The sequence below is a fragment of the Cupressus sempervirens genome, chromosome 10 (assembly GCF_028749045.1).
Source record: "Cupressus sempervirens isolate cs-2001-9-10 chromosome 10, ASM2874904v1, whole genome shotgun sequence".
Lineage (NCBI taxonomy): Eukaryota > Viridiplantae > Streptophyta > Pinopsida > Cupressales > Cupressaceae > Cupressus > Cupressus sempervirens.
This window is the reverse complement of record NC_143127.1, coordinates 951775523-951798171: the sequence shown is the minus strand read 5'-3', so window position 1 is coordinate 951798171 and position 22649 is coordinate 951775523.

Sequence of the window (22649 nt, the reverse complement as noted above, 5' to 3'; positions counted from 1 at the left end):
ATAAGAAAAGAGATTGGTCAAAAGTGAGATGTTTTAAATTGGAAAAAATTGGTCACTATCATAATGTTTTTCCTGAATGAAATAGGATTCAAACTGCACTAATAGAAATCAAAGAAGAAAATGAGGAAGTAGAAGAAAATCATGTGTTTTATCTAGCACTCTCTAGTGAGTTAAACTCTAACAAAAACACTTGGATCATAGACATTGCGTCTCGACACATAATAGGTTTTAGAGACAAATTCAAAAGCTTCTCAGAATATAATTTAGAAGAAGTAACCATCAGGGATAACTCCACTCATCCAATTAAAGGTATTGGGTCTTGCTCCATTTATCTAAATTCAGGTATTACTCTTCAACTCAATAATGTTTTATATGTACCTGGAATTAAAAGAAATCTAGTCTCTATATCTAGCCTTTCTAATCAAGGATACAAAATCACTTTTCAAGAAAACAAAGTTTTGTCTTGGCCTAAAAATGCTAATGTCAAGAAAGCTATCTCTATTGGAGTTAGAGATGGGATTTTATATAAACTTTGTAATCAACAAAATTTTTCTCTAAGTCATGAAATTTCAAAGTCTACAGATATCTGGCATAGGAGAATAGGTCACCTTCATTTTTAAGCATTGTCATCTATAGGAAAGTTTGTCAAAGGATTACCTCATCTAAAATCAGATCACTTAGGTATTTGCAAAGGTTGCACCCTAGGTGAAAATGTCAAGAAGTCCTTTCCCAAAAGTGTTCATAAATCAAAAGAAATTCTTGAACTCATTCATTCTGACCTATGTGGTCCTATTTTTGTACCCTCTCTAAATGGGTGCCTCTATTATGTAATCTTTGTTGATGATTATTCTAGGAGAACTTGGATCTATTTCCTGAAACAAAAAGAATCTAGTGAAGTACTCTCAAAATTCAAAGAATTCAAAGCACTAGTAGAAAATCAATCAAGAAAGAAAATTAAATTTTTAAGATCAGATAATGGAGGAGAGTACATCTCTAAAAAATTTAAAGATTTTTGCATTACTGTTGGGATTAAGAGGGATTTTTATGTACCTTATAATCCTAAATAGAATGGAGTTGCAGAATGTAAGAATAGATCAATTGTCGAATCAGCCAAAGCTATGACGCATGATCAAAACCTTCATACTTCTTTCTAGGCTGAAGCATCTAACACTACAATTTACATTCAAAATTGATGTCCATACTTATTCTTGGAAAATACCACCCCAAAAGAAGTATTTATATGCATCAAACCATATCTAAGTCACCTCTGGATATTTGGTGTCCATTCTATGTGCACATTCCTAAAGAAAAGAGAACAAAGCTAGAACCATTTGGGAAGAAAAGAATTCTCATTAGGTACAATGAAAATTCCAAAGGCTGCAGGATCTATATTACAAGTCAGAGAATAAATGAAATCAGCAGGGATGTTAAATTTGAAGAATACATTGCCTTTAACCTTTTTAAAAATAATGATGAGACATTCATAGAACCTACCACTGAGACAAATGAAGATCATCCAGTAGAGAATGAGAGGCAGAATGATACTTCATCTCCTTTACCTACTTCAGATGATGATGAAAATAATAATAATAATAATAAGAGACCACTTTGGGCCAGAAAATTCATAGAAGAAAATCATGTTGAACCTGATCAAGTATTAAAAGAAAGCAAGAAAACAAGAACTTAGTCTTGTTATGTTTCATTAGTAACAAAACTTATCAAATCAAAACCTTCTAACACTAAAGAAGCCTTATCAATTCAATGTTGGAAGGAATCTATGATTGAAGAATACAATTCAATATTAAAAAATGATGTATGGGATGTTGTACCTAGACCTAAAAACAAATTAGTAGTTTCTTCCAAATGGTTGTACAAAATCAAGCATGCATCTGACGAAAACATTGAGAACTAAAAAGCTAGATTCGTAGCACAAGGTTTCTCATAGAAGGATGGTATTGATTATGAGGAAACTTTTTCTCTAGTTGCTAGGTATACATCAGTTAGAACCATCTTGGCCATTGCAACATCTAAAGGATGGAAAGTCCATCAAATGGATGTTAAGAAAACTTTTCTAAATGGTAAAATTGAAGAAGTGTATGTTGAGCAACCTAAAGGGTTTATTACTCACAACAAGAATACTCATGTATGAAAGTTAAAGAAAGCACTATATGGGTTCAAACAAGCTCCAAGAGCATGGTATGACAGAATAGATAGTTATCTTACAAAGTTAGGGTATTCTAAAAATGAAGCTGACCCTAATTGATATTTCAAAATAGATGGAAATGACATGATTATTCTGGTGTTATATGTTGATGACTTATTAATTACAAGTGAAGAACATCTAATAAAAATATGCAAACAAGAATTGGAAGTTGAATTTGACATGAAAGAATTAGGTCTTCTTCACTACTTCCTAGGATTGGAAGTTTGGAAAAAGGTAAACTACATCTTTCTAAACCAAAGAAAATATACTATTAATATTCTAACTAAGTTTAGAATGATGGATTACAGACCAACTTCTACTCCTGTGGAACTTAATCTGCATAAACTAAAGGAAGACATGGATAAATCTAAACTTGTTGATCCTACTCTTTATAGAAAAATCATTGGCTCATTGATATATTTAGTGAATACTCATCCTAACATATGCTATGCTACTAACACCTTGAGTCAGTTTATGGTTACTCTAAAGAAGATTCACTTGATGGAAGCTAAACATATCCTAAGATATCTGAGAGGAACTATTGGCATGGGAATTAGATGTGATCAAGTTAAGATAAATCTTCATGGTTTTTGAGATTCAGATTGAGCAGGCAGTTCTACTAAGCATAAGAGTACTTCAAGATGTTGCTTTAGTCTTGGGTCTGAGATGATTTCCTAGTTTAGAAAGAAACAATCCTCAGTTTCCCTAAGTTCTACATAATTAGAATACATAGCCGCCTCCTTTGGATCTAGATAAGTTGTATGGCTATGAAAGCTTTTATTTTACCTGTTCAGAGAAACCTTGAAGCGTACTATCATTCACTGTGATAACCAAATTTGTATTAAATTATCAACTAATCCAGTGTTTCACAGTCAGTCAAAGCATAGTGAAATTCCCTATCACTACATCAGAGATATGGTAGATCGAGATATCATTAAACTTGAGTACATCAATAATAATGAGCAAATAAATGATATTTTTACTAAGCCTCTTGCTAAAGTGAAGTTGGTATACTTCAAAGAAAAACTTGGTATGATTAAATTGTAATGTTTGAACATTGAATTTAATTTCAATTCATATGTGTTTATACTTTTAGGATTGTTTCTTCAAATATATAATGAAAGGTGATGATCTTTCATGGACATATATATTCACAAGGTAATCTTTGTAAGGTGACAATCTTACAAATGATAGGCCTGTTATTATGATTGTTGGTCCAAATATTCTGGAAGTCATGAATAACAAATACATTATGATTACTCTAGATATTGTTTCGAACAATAAGAGATCATAATATATGTTATAATAATGTTCATAGCATTGTGATTTATGTTATTTGATGAGTCTCTATTGGAATTACAATAGGAAAGATAAACTTCTGAGAGGGGGGGGGGGGGGGGGGGGGGGGGGGTGAATCAGTGCTTCAAACTTCTACCCATATAATATTCACCACACATCCATCTCACATATTCAATAAGTAAATTGGAATATCATGTAAAGCATGTAAACAAGTAAGCATTCACACATATGACACAAGATATGATTACCCAAAAAATCTCCAATGAGAAGGTAAAAATGGGGTGGGGATGACACCCACAAATCTTCACTATTGCAGTAATAAAGTGTATCCAACAAAGGTTACAATGTTTGATCATGAACCGTGATCTACCTTGTAAAAGGTTTTCCCTGTTAAAAGCTCACAAAGACTGTTAGGTCTTACCCTGTTAAAGGATTTCAATACCCAATTAAAAGTGTGCCTTGTTAAAGGACTTCAACTCACAATTAAGTAAGCACCTTGTTAGAGGATTTCAATACAACCTATTAGGACTACTCCGTTAAGAGATTTAGCTAATTCACCTGTTAGAATGTCTCAGCAATGATCTTACAGTTAGCACTCTTATGCTTGATGACAAATCACCTCTATCCTATTGTGTACTTGATCCTTCTTGATCAGATTTCTCTTTGGTGTTCACCATTTCCTTCCTCTATTCTCCTTTAACTAATTTTGTAATGCAATTCAGATCATAATACCTTGGTCATCATGAATGTCCAGGTTTGTGCATGTAAAACTCTCCTTGATCATTCATTCAATCCCTTTTATGCTCATAGAAAGTTTAAGGTTTGTCCTCCTTAAGAAGATCTAGGTGACTTAGGGTTAGGCATGAATCAACGGTTGTGATTCACCCATATTGCCACTTAAACCTTCCCTTTTCCTAATTGCATGCATGTAATGCATAGGGATTCTAACTTAAGATTCATCCTTATCACCAAAATATCACAATTCAATCTATAAGTCGGCTCAAAAATGGTTTACATAGTAGTTTGTGCCAATACAAAAAACTATGAAAACATTGTGTTACTCGGCATTTGAAGTCTTTGATGCTTGGCACATACTGATTTCTATACTATCACTCGGCATCTAAATGACTCGGCATGCACTATTTTCTCAGCTCCTCAATCACTTGACATATAGTTGTATGCTTGGTACTTGAGTGACTTGGCACATGAGTGACTTGACACTCACTTTTGACTTGGCATGCTCTAACTTGTACATGTTGTGTTGGGCATATGCTACTTGTTTGGCATGAACTAAGTAAATGACTTAAGTACATAGACACTCACTTGTCAAAACGAATATGAGATCAAAAATCTCCCCCTTTGACATGAGTGTCAAAAACACTTGGTCATGTATTTATACTTTTATTCTTATGAGCATAACATAACATAACTAGTCGGCTTCTACACAAAATATCAAAATATCAAAATTTTGCAACAACTTATACCTCAAAAATCTTATAACTCCCCTTGAGTTGTTTGATCTGTTCTATTCTATTCTATAACAAAATCTCTCATGTTAAGTAGATTTCCCTCAATTCCTGATACTCTTTCTCCTTGCTCCTCATACTTGCATATTTTATCCCCATCGCTCTTACTCCCCCTTTTTGACACTGATGTCAATGGGTTAGACACTAAAAGTGTATTTGTCCAAAAAATATTTATGGACCTCAAGGATAACCTTAAGAGTGGCATCCCAAATGTCACAAGCTACCTCCAAAGACTTCATTTGGATGGCCAACTCAGCAACAAGATGTACTAGGCCATCTATTGTATAAAGATTGGGATCTTTCTTCATAAGAGTTTATGCGTACCCTAACTCCTTGTGTAGAATCTCCATATGAGGAGTCAATGTAGTCTAGATGCTTATAAGTTTAGCCCTTATGTTGGCTTCATCTACAGATAGTGTTGCTAACTGACTCTGGGTTTGTAATAGGGTCCTGAAGTGTTTCTCACTTTGAGCTAGAGTCATGGGAAATTTAGCTCTAAATGAATGGATTTGACTTTCCAAGCTCAGTATGTGATTCCTTATTTCTCGTGTGAAGAGTGTAGGATTACACAGTTTGGTGTACAAAGAGAAAATGTTCTCTAGTACCTTCTTCACACTTTCTATCTTAGTTTCCAATGCAACTTGTGTAAGTGCTATATCACTGGATATCTTCTCATTCACTTTATGTTGAAACTTCTTCCCAAACCATTCTAATAATTTTGCATTAGTATCAAGGTCTACATCACTTACTTTTTCCACTATGTTAGTCAATTGTTCAATAAGTGGCTTTGTTTCATCTAGAGTAGGTAGACTAAATGCATCTAAGAAGATGTCTTTGATATCAAGAAAAGCTTGATTCTTCCCATTCTCCCTTCTGAGTAGATCTTGATGTTTCTTTCTTGCTAGGGCTTCTTGAAGTATACCCATCTGCTCAATTGTTATTGCTGCAAGATCAAACTTGGGCAATATAATTTCTTCATCTAGGCTAACATCTCCATAAGTTATTACCTCTTCTTCCTTGGATGAACTCAAACATGGTACTGAGAATTGCAAAGGTGTTGCATCTGTGCTCGGCCTCTGAAGAGTTTGGTTGGAAGGAGTGCCAGATTCTGGTAAAGTCACCAGTGCTTGAATTGATGTTAGCTCCTTTGGCTTGGGTGTCAAAATAATCTCTTTAGGCTTGTCCTTGTCTACCTTATTAATTTGTATTGCACCTTGTTGTTGTGCTAGAGGTGCAGGTGAATCTACCTAACCTGTTTGACTCTATGTCTCATTAGTGAATTGTGTTTCCATTTTATCCTCTCCAATTGTCTCAACCTTTTTTGTTGCAACTTCTGGTACATTTTTTGAAGGTTGTACACTAGAGACTTGAGGAGTGATTGTAGCTAGTTCTCATATTTTCACCTCCTCCCTTGTAGTTTTAGTCACTGATTTCTAAATTTTATCTACACTCACCAATACAGGGTTGTCACACAATTTGGCCTGTAGTGTAGATTGATCAAGTATCTTTTTCAAGTCTTCCTCTATTAGAGGACTGATGTTCTAAGTAGTAGAATCAGAAAACATCCTTCACTATAATAGTTTCAGTGTTTACATTTGTTACCTATGTAGGGCTGACACTCAACATTTGTGTATCTTGTACACTATGTTCTTGTTGTTGCCTAATTATCTATGTCCATATCAATGCCTCCCTCAATTGTGCCTTATTCATTGTCATCATCTTCATCATCTTTGACCTCAATAGGTTCTTGTTCACCAACTTTGACTGTGGTTAGCCCATATGTGATTTTCCACATTTGTGTGGTCTTCTTTACAACATCCTCTATGTTGTTCTATAATATGTTGAATGCTCTATATTTAGAAACAAATCTAATAGCATATTTATTTATGGCTTTAACTATCTATGCTTTGCTAAGTTCTAGCATAACTTGAGCAAGGGTTGTCTCCCTAATTTGCCTCTCTGTATCTAAACAATAGTGTCATTTTTGCTCAACACTTTCATATAGGCTTTTAGGTAGGGAGTTGGAAATCTCTAGAGGAGCTTTCTTAAAAGTAGCCATTATGGCATATAAATAGCCTCCTCCACTTGATTGTTCTCAACTTTTCCAAGATTTTCAAAATCAATGTGAGAGAAACCTGATAAGTCAGCATTATTTCTAACATTCTCGCATAAGTTATCTAGATCTGAAGATGGATTATGGATCACCACTTGGAATTGGTTATTGTCATCAGATTCAGTTATTTCCTTGTTAGTTTTAGCCTGAGCAATATATTTTCTTCTAGGTCTTTTATGTGCTTCACTTTCCTGCTTTGTGGGAGGAGGCTATTTATAAAAATCTTTTGTGTACTAGCCCTTGTGTTAGGTGTTGTAGGTTTGGGTTGGCTTGGTTTAGCAACCCTTTTGGGTCTTGTCATTGCTTGTGCTTTGGCATTTATCTTCTTTTGATCAGTAGGAATAGGTGTTTCCTTAGCTTCTTCTTCCTTGACACCTTTTACAGTCTTTGTTTCTTCCTCTTGTTGATCCTCACCCTATCCTTTGGTCAATGCAAGTAGTGCTTGAATATGAGCGTCTTCTTCCTCTTCATCCTCTTCCTCTTCTTCTTCCTCCTCGGCACTTTCTACAAATTTCTATTTTAGTTTCTTCACCAATTTATCCTTCCTTCTAATCACAAAGGCAGTCTTCAACTCCATAGTAATCTTTGACTTGGCTGATTCATAGTTACCAAAAGGTTTGGCATCTTTGTCCACTTCTTTTGCAAGTTATGTTGTGATTGTTGTAGAGGCCTCATCAACATTAATCTCATAACCTAATGGCCTTAACCATCTCACTCTAGGAATTGCTACTTGAACAAATGTGTGATCAACATCAACTAGGAAACAAATATCATCATAATATCTTTCCACTAATGATACTGGAATCCTTAATCTCTTCTTCATGGATTGTTTGAAATCCTCAAAATAAATAGTCATTACTGATTCAAAATTTTCACCTAACTATTCAATGAATTCTCCTATTTGAACTACAATAGACCTATTTGTCTTCCATGCAATAGTACCAAATGTAGGAAATGTGTTCTATACATAAAAGAAGATACATATCAAAATAGATCCAAATTTACACTAAGCACTCTTTGTTTTCCTTATTGCTCCTAGGTTTTCAATTAATTGTTGTAGTTGCTACTCGACAAGATCATATGTATGATCCTTCTTCACAATCTTGTAGCCCATATCTACTATAATGCAGAATACACTGTTCAATCTACTTGATTGGTAAAATTTGTGTGCAATTACTCTTACTGCAAAATCTATCAAAGGATCATTGATTGTGTCTATGGTCATTCCTCTCTTGTTCCACACAACTCCCATGTTCTTTTCAATAACTTCTTTGGACTCACTTCTCATAGTCTTTGGCTAATCTAGGGTTGGATACCCTGTTACCCTATGAATTATCCTCTTTGTGATTTTGATTGGTCGATTATTTAGCCACACTGAACTATCATGAATTCTACTCAAAACAATCCTAATCCATTCAGTTTTGAAAATGTTAGGGAAATCTAGGGCATGAGTTAGCCCTTTATTTTCTACAATCTTGAATTCTTCCCTTAACACACCATTTTCACATAGTTTTACATATGCTTCTCTGATTTCCATGTCACAATACTACCAATCTTACAATCATAACACATTTTGACATCTTAAATCATTAAAAATTTTGGTTATCTTGTTGCTAACCAACTGAACATTTAAAACCTCCTTTCCCTCTACACCTTTTGCTTTCAAAGAACTAGATGCCATTATGTAAATCTAGGGTTTACAAAATTTGAAACAGAATAGCTTGGCACATGATAAATACCTTGTAAATCCTGATGAAATGATGTCAAATAGTTGCTCAAATCTCCTACAAACACTTTAGATGAAATTTCCAAATTGCCTTTAGCTCTTCTTTCTCTCTCTAAAATTTGAATGATGTAAACTGAGAAGAAATCTGATCAAATACCCCTTTAAATCATTGCAATTAATGCTAAGTGCTTACACAGCTATAAGCTCAACACCAAATAATTTCTAGCTCACTCAACATCCACTTGTCTTTTCATTTGCCCAACAACCATTATGAGCTCGGCAAAAACTAGCCAATCTGTTAGCTCAACAATTACTAGCATTTCACTTGGAAACCATAGGAAAAATTTTGTGCTTGGCAATAACATGAAAGACTGACAAAACTTAAGGATTTTTCTTTGATTCCTAATAACACCTTGCATCTTTATTCATGATTATGTAATCTTTTCATAATTAAATCCTTTGGAACTGATGTATGATATAACTTTTAAATATCAGTTCCTCATACCTCTTGATTCCTTAGTTTGATGAGGTGTGATTACCTGACCCATTGAGTAAAGTGATTCCTTCTCCAATTGATATGTTGCAATCCTCCTTTCTCGTCCATGTCTTCTTCATTTCATTTTTGACATTTTCAATATCTACCTTGCCTTTGCCTTTATTGAAATCACAACTTGGTGTCTTTGACCTTGTTGGACAATATCGATTGATGTGACAAGTCTTCAAACAACTGAAACATGTGGTTTGACTAAACCACCTTTTGTAGTCACTCCTAAAGTGTGTTCTAATACAGTTCTTAGGAATATGTCCATACTCTTTACAGTAGTGACAACTATACCTTGTATTATAGTCCCAATTATAAAAGTTATCATTGTTCTTTACCTTTGCTTGCTTGTTTGATGACCATATTGGGTTGGATCTACACTCAAAAGCTATATGTCCATACTTTTGACAGTTGTAAAAATATCCTTCAAACCTTTGAATGTGCATGGTCATGGTTTTGCATTCATGTGCCTGATGACCTTGTTTGTCGCACTTATGTAGTGACCCATTCTCTTATGCTTATCATTCTGATTTATAGTCTTTCTCCTACACACATTGGTAGTATGTCCTTTCTTACCACAATTATCATGAGTAGGTTTGGAATTCTTACCTTTGTTTCTCCTTTCTTCAACACTTTTAGATGATTATCCTTCTTCAGTACTTGTGTATCCCATTCCAAATGTATCATTGTTAGATCTAGGAGATCTCATCAATTGTTTAAAGTATTTGATGGCTTCACCATAGAACTTTCAGCAAACTCCTTTTCCCTTTTTAGGCCATTACTCAACTATTCATTCTGTAACTTCAGTGTTGTTATCTCAATGTCCTTGGAATTTGGTTCATGGTTGGCATTCATTAGTTGACCCAAAGTTTCTAGGTGCATGTTAGAAATCCCGGTTACTTCTGATGATCTCTCTTCCAATCTGCTAGTCAAAACTCTTTTGTCATCTTCAATCATGGTTTTGTCTTCCATTTCTTTCTTTTTCTTTTCGATCACCTCACATAGTAATATGGCTTGTGATTCTTGTTCCATCTTGAGATTTTTTATTTTTCATCTTGGGCTCTATTCTTTTCTATTAGATCTGCAATTGCTACATCAAATTCATTTGAGTCTCCATTTGCAAATAGCTTAGTAGTGTCCATCTCTTTATATTGTGTGTCATTCTCCTCAATGGTGATTTCCTTCCTTCTCTTCAACGATTTCTTTAGATCATCTCTTGCTTCATTCAACTGATGTAGAATGATTTGTATTTCAATTCCTTGATTCTCAATGATCTTTCCCAACTTGTAGACTTCCATTTCCAAGATCTTTCCTCAAAGTTGCAAAGCTTCTCTTTCAGAGAACTAGGCTCTAATACCAATTGTTGGAATTACAATAGGAAAGATAAACTTTTGGGGGGGGTGAATCAGTGCTTCAAACTTTCTACCCATAAAATATTCACCACGCATCCATCTCACATATCAATAAGTAAACTGAAATATCATGTAAAACATGTACATCTAAAGCATGTAAACAAGTAAGCATTCACACATATGACACAAGATATGATTACCCAGAAACCCTCCAATAAGAAGGTAAAACTAAGGTGGGGATGACACCCACAAATCTTCACTACTACAATAATAAAGTGTATCCAATGAAGGTTACAATGTTTGATCATGAACCATTATCTACCCTGTGAAAGGTCTACCTTGTTAAAAGTTTACAAAGATTGTTAGGTCTTACCTTGTTAAAGGATTTCAACACCCTGTTAAAAGGGTACCTTGTTAAAAGACTTCAACTCACAACTAAGTAAGCACCTTGTTAGAGGATTTCAATACATCTTGTTAGGACTACTCCATTAAGAGATTTAACTAATTCACCTGTTAGAATGTCTCAGCAATGATCTTGTGATTAGCACTCTTATGATTGATGACAAATCACCTCTATCTTGTTGTGTACTTGATCCTTCTTGATCAGATGTCTCTCTGTTGTTCACTATTTCCTTTCTTTGTTCTCCTTTAACTGATTCTACAATGCAATTTAGATCATAATACCTTGGTCACTATTTCTTATATCCATTTTGCAAAAGTGGAAATTTTTGTGTCTTAGTTTGGTCTAGGTATGTCTGGGTCTAGTTTTTCCCTTTAGGTGAAAAGAGTCTTCATCGAATTTTCCACCTTTCCCTTCTCCCACATTTTTATGGCCGGTTGGGTTTTCATTGATATCATGAGTCTATGGGTAGCTTAGTACCTAATTCAATGGAGATTCTTGCAATTCATAAAGTTATTCAAAAAGCTGAATTTGTTTGTGGCTTATCATGTTTTTCTTGTGAAAGAATGAATTTTGTGGAAAATTGAGAATTGTCTTCTCCTCGGCAGGTTTTCAACCCATTAAGGTGATTTTTCGCAAAGATTAAAAAATGAGGCTTATGCATTGAGGTAAGAAGATAATGAGTTGCTTTATGGAGAATTCATATTTTCATTACAATTTTCTACCTTGGGAAACATTTGGGATTCATCGTGATGCTCAAAATTATCCTTAGCGAAAAACCCAAAAATGACTTCTCCTCGGTGGGCTTTCGACCCATGAAGTCCATTTTCCACCAAAGGCAATTGTGAAGAAAAGAGATAAGGAAGTGGGCCCCCTTTGACTTTCATAGTCCTTTTGAGATTTTCTAAACCCAGAAGAAATGTTAACTCAAAAGATAAAGTGTAAATAAAGCTTGAGCAGAAAAATGGAAATTGCCTTCTCCTCGATGGGTTTTCAACCCATGAGGGCGATTTTCTACATTCATAAAGAAATCAACTTTATAAGTAGATTGGGCTCACTAATTACACATAAAGCATCTTAAGATGTTAATGGAAATAACCTAACCACTGTTGGAAAGGTATACTAAGTAGAATCCCGCTAGGCAGATATTTGCTTACGAAGTACTTTGTTCTTAATTCTCTAAAATTGAATGGAAAATAGAAAGGTAAATATGAAAAGAAGGAAATTTACTGTTGGGCCAATAGAAATAGTGAAAAGACACCAAAATTTCCATTAGAGGCTCTCACATTTACTAATTCAACGGATTTATCCTTTAATTCATTCGTGTGGGGTGGATCCTGAAGATTAACAGATGAATTAGGATTTCTATATAGAGGGAAACATAACAGTTTTTCAAACTACCACTTTTTCTTGAACTGTTATGTTGTTAAACTACATAACATTTTCAAATTTCTTGTTCTTGTGAATTCAATCCTCTGTGCCTCATCCAAATTCAAAGTTTCAACTTACTTCTTTCTCAAACAAAATGGCAACCATATTTGCACAATTTGATGGGTTAAATGGGATTAAGTCCACATTGTAGAACTTCATAGATACTTCATTCTTCTTTTATGATATGCAATATTTCCAAAGGAGGTTGAGGTCAGAGCCAATTCATCCTATAACTGAGAAGCTCTGAGGAAGTGGGCTAGTGGAGGCGGCTGGTTTCCCGATGGTAGTCCAAGCTCCAGAATTGATTTATGAATGCATAAATCACTACAATTTGAATACTAAAAAAATTCTACTACTTGATTGTATAGTTCTAATCTCCATTGATAGGCAAACTGTGGTGAATTGCCTTTGAGCCCCAAAACGAGAGGAGTTTTTAGAATTGACAGTAGGAGGAGTAGTCTCTAAGTTCTCCTTGAAGAAGATGGTGTGGAGGAAAGAAATCATGTGATCCTGGTTTCAAAAGCCATGGGGCACCAAGAGTAACGTTCCCAAAACTCTATTTGGTACTAATCTCAAGCCTGAGATTGTAGACATTCTAGTTCTCCTACACAGATTGAAAGGTGAGGTAGAGGCCCTCAATTTTTTTGAACAGTATTTCTTTCTGGTAAAAATTATCTATTCAGATACATATTATATTGATTGGGCCCATGAGGTAAGTGAGCATATGTCCATATCTCTTAGTGCTGTGAAGTTTTACAACACCTTTTATATGTCTTCCTTTCTAATTTGTATGCTAGCATCTCTACAGTTGTGGTTGGGCCTTCCAAGAATTGAAAACTTTCCTGATGATGTGAAATGTTATGAATTCTATCCATGTTTGCAATTGCAAAACAATTATGCGGAATATGTCAAGGTTAATGACGTGTTTACAATGAGAATTTGCAGGGAACTCCAAGGATTCCCAGAGAGGAGGTTCAGCTCGGAGGCAATGGTGGCTATTAGTCAGTTTGGGAACTATTTTATCCAATTCTCATCCTTCTCATATTTGTATCTTGCAGCTTTCGATGGATTCCCCTTGAAGTTTCCCAAGTACTCGAATGACATGATCGTACTGATAGAGATCGTGAGGTAGGCAGTACAGGTGAATGTGCTAAGTGGAATCTTGAAGAAGAAAGGGTATGAATTCCCTATGAGAGTTGGAGCTTACAATTGCGAGTCCCGCTCCGATGCAAAGAATATGCTCAAAGTGTTTGAGATGAAATACAAATTGGAGGCATATGAGGTTTTGAGACCTATCTTTGACCCAAATGGATATGTGAGGGATGTGTTGCAAATTGGAAGTGTGATCAAACACATTACCATTGTTGAAGACTATTGAGCAGACTGTAAAGATGAACTTGAAATTAGAGATCGTACTTTCACCAAGCTCACAATGGAACAAATTAAAACATATGGTATCAACTTCAATGTAGAAGAATTGGAGGATGATGGACAAAATATGTATAGTAATACATATTTAACTAAGTTAAGGGGCATTCCTATCAGTTCAAAGCCTTATGAATATGCTGAGGAGGATTTAGATATTATGATGAGGCCAAGATCATCAACAGAATTGGGAAATGGGTTGAATGGATGACCAAGAGGGGCCAGAGTAAAGGTGTAGCCACTCAAGCCTCTCCAACAGCTATAACACCTTCTTCCTCCCATAGTGCTACACTAGGTGTAACGATAACTACCACTCAAGGACCAGCTTAGCCTTCAGAAGGAGGTGATCAACCTCTAGACAAGAACATTCCCATAGCCAAGACTTGTCATGATGGCTCCCTCCCAGTCATTGGAACCCAAACTAGTGCCAAAGAAAAGAAGATGGAGGAGCCAAAGGATAGTGCTACCACCCCAATTCCATCTCCTCATGTTTATCCAGTTCCTTCTCCCCATGCTACTCCAGTTCCCTCCATCATAGCCTTGTTTCGCTAGCAAGTGCTACACTTCTGCAACCAAGTGGCTCTACAATACAGATAGTAGATTTGGGAGATGGAAAGAGCAGTAGTAGTGAATCTACTAAGTCTGATGTGGCAATGAAACAAACTCTAGAAGTAGATAAAGGCCAGAGCTCTTCTAAGCTAAACTCTTGAGATCTGGAGAATCCCTTCTCTTCAACTATTGTGACAATCACTCTAGCTAAGAAGATGTTTAGTATAGAATCACTTGGGATGGCCTCCAAAGTGATAGGTATTGATTCCTGTTTGGAGGATACTCTAGAAAGAAAGAGGAAAAGGAAAGATGAAAGCACTTCCACCAAAGACATTTTATCCCATGCAGTTCCTTCTAGATCTGCATTGACCAAGGTAAAGAAGCATAAAACCTTGTCTATACTTGGGCAAGATCCAGAAACAGGGCACCTGACAATGGAGATAGTCAAGCCCAACAAAGGAGGAAGGATTGAAGACATGATTACTGATGATTTTACTCTACACCCAGTGGACCTTGGAGAGGCTAGGCATGACACCAAAGTTGGCTTGTGGAAGTCAACCAACGAGGTGATTGAGGGACAATTAGAAAGTTTGAAGTTTTCAAAGACCAAAATGAAGGCTAAGATAAAAGAATTGAATAGGTTCATAAGACAGTTGGTTACTCCATTGGTAGCTATCTTTGGTGTATCAATAACCAAAAATCCTACTACTGCTGAGGTTCAGGCCCTCATCTCTCAACTTCAAGAAGATAGGCATTTTGGCCAAATTGGTAAGGAGTGGATTAAGAAGCTCAAATCAAAAGGAGTCGCTATTATATAAAAAATTGGTAATGTTATCCTAAGGTTGGAAATGGAGAAAGATAGCATCTTATCAAATAGCAATACTCTGGCTGGAGAAAGGACAAAGTGCGATGATTGTGTCTCCCTTCTGAAGATGATCATTTAGATGAAGGCCAAATAAGTTGTTGAAGCAAAAATCTTGCCAAAGGGAGATGAACCTTTGTTTGAGTGGCTTCAGAGCATGTAATTCAAGACATAAATGATCTTGTCGACAAAGAAAGGGCTTAAAGAAATAGAGGATAAATTAAAGAAGACCCAAGACAGAGGATTCAAACTCATGAAGGGGCTACATACAGATTCACAGACTAGTGGCCAAGGAAAAGCACTCATCGAGATAAATATCATGAAGGAGAACTTCTCCAAATTCTTGGATAGTTTGTCTGGTGTATCTTCTAGTAGTCAAAACAGAGTTGCTAAACTCCAAATACTCGGCGAATACATACACATGGCCACAGAGGAGCTATCGAATCAATTGAATGTTGTGAAGGATTTGGCCAAAGAACATTCCAAATGGCTCTTGAGATACACCAATATACACATGCCTAAGCATGAGGAACTCATCCCAATCATAGTTTCCACTAAGGCCTATAGAGAAAAAGCAGAAAAAGGGAAGAAGTCGAAGTGATTTACATTTTTCCCACCTTTTTTGCTTTCTTATGTAATTACTGTAATATGACAAATTGGTGCCTTGTCATTTGTCATTTTTGAGAAGATGAACCAATTGAACTTCCATTGTAACGGTCATCTCAAAATTGTATATGTATGAGATTGAAAGATTAATAAAAGGTCAGCAAACTTTTGGTGTGAAATACTTGATGTTGCAGAGACAATTAATGGTATTTTTGTATCAATTATTTTATGTTCCATTTCTATTAGTTATAGTTTTATGATTTCTCTTTTGTCTGCATTGAGGCAAGGAAAGAACAGAGTTTCACTCCTTTGCTTTCAAACAGTGAACATATGTGATAGGTAGTGTAACTACATGTTTAAAGAGAGATCTTTCAAGCATTTTTCCCTTTAAGCTAATCGTAGTTCAGATTCAAATTAACTAAGTTCCGTATTAATAATCTATGATTAAGATTTATGAGTTCATAAGATGTGTGGGTTCATAAACTTAATCAATTCTTCAGAAATCCTTTTTGCCTAAGTTAGATTCTAAGGTCTGGCTTGGTTTACCTCTTCTATTCTTAGGTTAAGAACATACCCCCATTTAGTTTTAGAAAAAAAATACAATTCATTGCAAATATACCATAGGGAGTTGTACCTATCAATTCAAAGAAAAGCCAATCTACTCATAAAAGGCTTTTCAACTATTTGTAATCAGATATTATTCCTAATTTGGGCATTTAAGAGTCATAATCAAAGAAGAACAAAATCTATTTACCAACAGTCACCATGAATGTCTAGGTTTGCACATGCAAAACTCTCCTTGATCATTCATTCATTCCCTTTCATGCTCATAGAAAGTTTAGGGTTTTTCCTCCTTAAGAAGACCTCGATGACTTAGGGTTAGGCATGAATCAATAGTTTTGATTCACCCATTTTCTACTTAAACCTTCCCTTTTCCTGATTGGATGCATGTAATGCATAGGGATTCCAACTTAAGATTCATCCTTATCACCAAAATATCATAATTCAATCTATAAGTCGGCTCAAAAATAGTTTACATAGTAGTTTGTGCCAATACAAACAACTATGACAAAATTGTGTTACTCGACATCTAAAATCCCTGTTGCTCGACACATACTGATTTCTATACTGTCACTCAGCATCTAAATGACTCGGCATGCATTGTTTTCTTAGCTCCTAAATCACTTGGCATATACTTTTTTGTTCAATACTTGAGTGACTCGGCACTCACTATTGACTCTACATGCTCTAACTTATACATGTTGTGTTTAGCATATGCTACTTGTTCGGCATGAACTAAGTAAATGACTTAAGCATATAGAAACTCACTTGTCAAAACAAGTCTGAGATCAACAGTCTCTATACCTTAGAGTCGCAGTGTCAAATAATGTATTATGTGTAGATATTCTAATATCTGGATTCTTTATTACTTCTCCCTTGCTAAAGAGGGAGTGTTGAAAGTTTAGCATCAATCAAAGTAATACTAAGTATCTGAATCTATTATGCTCTAATATATATACGTACACATATGATAATATGCATATATATATATATATATATATATATATATATATATATATATGTATAGATATGTATGTATATAAATTAGACAAGACATGATTCATATCAGGCATATATTACTACTTTTACCAATTCACATCAAGTTACTACCATTATTGATATTACTACTGCTACTGATTCACATCGGATTACTTTTAGTTATTGATTGTCATCACTGATTAGGGATCGAGCTTCATTTGTATTACCATCAATATAAATTAAGATTATTATCGAACATGTTGTTATCGAGCATGATTAATCATCGAGTGATTATGGTTAACAAACTATTGATTATGACCATGTAGGGTCATGACCCTATGTGACCTTTGGCCATGTAGACTCATGCCCCTACGGGGACATAACTCTTCACCTTTATATATATAGTTACTCTCATTGGTGGACAAGGAAATATGAAAGGCATAACATACTTGCAATTCCAAAATCAACAAAGCAACATTACAAATTACAAACTACATTCCTGTCAACATTCAACATTCCAATCACAACATATCAGAAGCATTTTGAAGGCATCTACCTATTGCATTCAAGTAACCCAGAGTAAGTAAAGTCTAATATAAATATGTTATCATTTTTATTAGAGATCCTATAAATTAACAACATCTTTGCGATGCTTTAGAAATTAACGTTTATTTTACTTGTGATGTTGCAATGCCTTTATCTTTACCTTTGTCGCCCTTTCACAACCGCCAAACACAAGGCTTGCTCTAACAATGTGATGCTGCAATCACTATTTTGATTAACCACCACTTTACTTTGCAACTTCACATCCAAAGACCTTAATTGCAAATGAAACCTTGTAATGTTGTGTTGAACCTTTAACTCAGCTATTCTGAATACATCTTGCAAGCTCAAAACTTAAGATTTTAACTCATAGTCAAACCTTGCAAACGTGCAATCAAAGAATTTTGCCACTTCACTACTTAGACCAGAGGTTGACTTTAACTCTCTGTGATGCTATGATTTCTCAGACCTTAACTGTCTTGATTACCCTTTCCACAACTTCACAACTTAAGTTTTCAATGTAATTCAGACTCCTGCGACTTTATGACGACCATCTAAGGTTAACTATTTCATTTCATCGCAACATCGCAACTTGAAATTCTAACTCAACACTTAACATTACGAAGCTATGATTATAGGCTTTCATTGCTTCACAACCATAACCCTGGGTTAGTCCAAACCATTTACGACGTGTGATATCCTTAAAAATTAACTGCTACTATTGCCTTTTGCACCTTCACAACTTAGAAACTAGAGTTTATCTGACCACTTGCGATCATGCGATGGTTTAAAATTTTACTGCATGGCTTTTAATTGCTTCTTCATAACTCTAAATTCCTCAAGCTTGATACTACCTATGACCTTATGATTAACAACTTATTGCCTCTTTGCAACTTGAACTTAACATTTAACCTTAACAGGTGCAAAGCCATGCTAACCATGTTGATGACTGTTTTGCATCCTCCCATCCTTTAAAATGGTTAGTGATCACAAAGAAGCGATGTTGTGCTTGAAAGACTTTTGCAACATCGCAACTTAAAAGACTTAAGAGGCATGAAATATGAAGTGATAAAAGATCAAAAGACTTAGGGATATCAACATATAAGCAATATTTTTCATATATCCCTATTTATATTTGCATGCCAATTTATAAATAATTCATCAGAATCATGGGACATGACTATTTTCTAGGGTGTTTTCAAGAGGATGACAACATTTCTAGAAACCCTAAGAAATAATACATACTCTCTTTTTTATTTTCACAAGGTATTTTAAAAATTTCTAGCTAGGTGAAAAATCAAGCCATTAGTGGGTTTGCCTAGGGATGTACATCCCTTGCAAGCATGACAAGGATTCAGATCTCTAGAAGAAGCAAACCACTCCAAAAAATCTCTTGAACAACTTTATTGAAAGCAAGAAAAACTGCTCCTAAACTATACAAACGATGGCCCCAGGTCACAAAACTTCAACAAAAGTCCTTACCTCTGTCATATACCTGATTCTCATTTCTATTTTCATGAGGTAAGCTAAAAATGTCACTTGTATTAGTTTTACCAAAAAAATCAACATTCTGAATTAGCTCATTTGGCAAAACAAAATTACTCCCTTCACTTTCATAGTGCATATACCAATTGGAATCTACTTCAACATCATGCTCACAATGAGAAAGTGAATCAACATGATCTTATAAACTAGAATCAAACTAAAAACCATCATGAACATATGATAGATGCATGCTATCAATGGGAAACATGAAGGATTCATATTCTAATTTGTTCACAAAGTTGTACATGTCAAGAGATTGCAACTCACCTTGCATAATCGGGTGTGAAGAGTACATAAAATCTGATTTCTCATTCTTTTCAATCCTAATACTCATCCAATTAGATTTATCATAAACTGAAACTCCTTCACACTCAAACAACTGATTAGTCACCAAGTTTGAAAAACTCTCATGAAAGTGCTCACACAAAATATGTTGATCATAATCATAGTCTTCATCTAACAACTTGTTAGAGTGAAATTTGAATTCAATAAACTCATCATCACGAGATTTATCAGCACATAAGGAAAACTCCTAATCGGATTTACAACTTCCATCCTTTTCCTCTTCCTCATATGAACAATCCAAATCAATTTTAGTATTATCAGCATGAGCAGAATTTAAAACAGTATAAAATTTATCCCTAATAGTGTTCTCCACATAAGACAAGTCATCATGTGTATTAATATTTGAACTATTATCACATACACCTCCAAAACTTGGCAAAGAATGTTATGATTTTATATCACTTTCAGCATCAAACTTTAGGGAAAGGACTTCATCTTGAGAAGAAACATAATAAGGAACAACATGAGCATCTAGAGAAATGTTTGCATACCTTTCAGATCATGAGCCAATAGTTCTAAATTTCATCAACACTTAAGAAGACTTCATCACAAGTCTGTTCTCCTTGGCTAAGATCATAATTCGGGTGATCTAAAAAATTTATAGCAGCAATACCATTAGTATAACAATCTGAAACATCAAAATCATCACTACAATACATTTCCTCTTCCTTGTACAAAACCTCAACACTAGGTGTTTCATTTTCATTTTCATTTCATCACAAGAAGAGTTATCCATACTGCTATTAGTACTTTCTTCACTATCATACATATTGTCACACAATTCATTTTCAATTACATATCCATCTTCATCTTGTTGATTGAAATCATCTTATTCATTAGATCTAGAATCCATCTCTTCATATTCACAAGACACATTATTAACATCTATGGATTCATTATATTCACTCTGACTTTCAGCACATTCACTATCAATATTAGAAGATTTAACATGAACTCTATTGTCATACAAATTATTTTCCATCTTCTCTATGTATTCTTCAACTTTCAAAAGTTTTTTATAAATTTCAAATGTGTTGGCCAGTCAACTGAATCAAACACAAAGACTTCTAGGAAAACAATGGGTAAAGAAGATTCCTTAGGTCTTAAAGAAAAATTCAGCTCCATGAGTGCTAATTTTAACTTCATATAAAATTGATCATCTCTTAGACCTTATATACTTCATACCGTATTTCTTATGAAACTAACAATCTAATTGTGGAGTTTCTCTTTTATCTCTATAATATCTTCAAGCACACTTTCATAACTAGGTAGACTAACTTTAGATTTGAGATCTGACTCCATCTTGAAATAAAACTCTACCTCTTTCTCCTAGTGTTGAAAGTCTCTAAATAGAGGCATTGATTTCTACCACTTGACTTCCATGAAAATAAAACACATGAAAATCAAAATACCTTAAGTGTTGATGCTGAAACTTGATTTTCTAATTTGGCACAGGTTAAATCTCAACTTCTTCACACCATTTATCAAAATCATGTAGAGCTACCACCTCCTTGAATGAGGATAAATAAATCAGTGTTGTGACTTACTTTCTAGCATTTAGTTTCTTACAATAGCAGATGCATACAACACTTCAACTTTTTAGATCAAGAACTAATAACTTCTTTTCCAAGGACTACTAGCAAAAGCTTCAGACTTGCCCATACAAACTAAAAGTCCTTCAAAATATTTAATATAAAATCAACTAGGAAACTGGTATAGAGATTTAGAGTCACCACTCACACTTGTGAGAAATATTTAAAACATAATTTGTCACTTGAAAAATCTGAACTAGACTTTCAATTTGTAGGAAAAACATGCAAATCATCAAACCACTCTTGGAGATTTACAAACTTGGAAAAGAGAACAATATATATGTGCATTCTTGACTCTTAACTTTTACAACAACACTTCAAAACATTACCTAGTTGAACTGATTGATGATGAATCCACTAGTAACAATGCAATTTACATTCAAATTTCAAAGTATTGTTGCCCTGAATAAGGTAACCACTGGGAGACATGGATCTTAAAAAAAGAAATGGAAAATACATCACAACTTGGCTGCTATAGAAAATTATTCCTATTTTATTGAATCTTTTTTAGATTCTCAAGGGTTTTCTATGAGAAAGATTCAATAGTTCCCCAATAGAGTTGTCATTTTGTTGGCTCCTTAATTGATAGGTTTTGAATAACCCAGTGATAGGAACAAATACATCTAGGGTCAGCTAATTCTCATGTTCAACATATTTATTTAGACATTGGGGCCAACTATAAGGCTATACTCCTTCTTTAGGCTCTGCAAGAACTAGGTGGGTGAACCTCAGATTCATTCATATGGTACCAGTTTCCAAAACATACACTTGAATCTGGATAAAGAAGATAAAACCCTTATTTCTCCTATACTTATGCAATGAAAAAGGTATGCAGTAGCTAGTTACAAAACCTATGAAATCCACAAGCTAAGTGAGGGCATCCTTTCAACTCCTAAACAGAAAGGGAAAAGGATAATTAATTTAAGTTTGATATTAGCAAAATCCAAATATGCAACAGCAAGAACATGTTGATCCTATAACTGATCAGTGCCTTATCTATTGGGAAATTCCACAAATTAATAACACACATTCTTGGAAATCATTGATACATC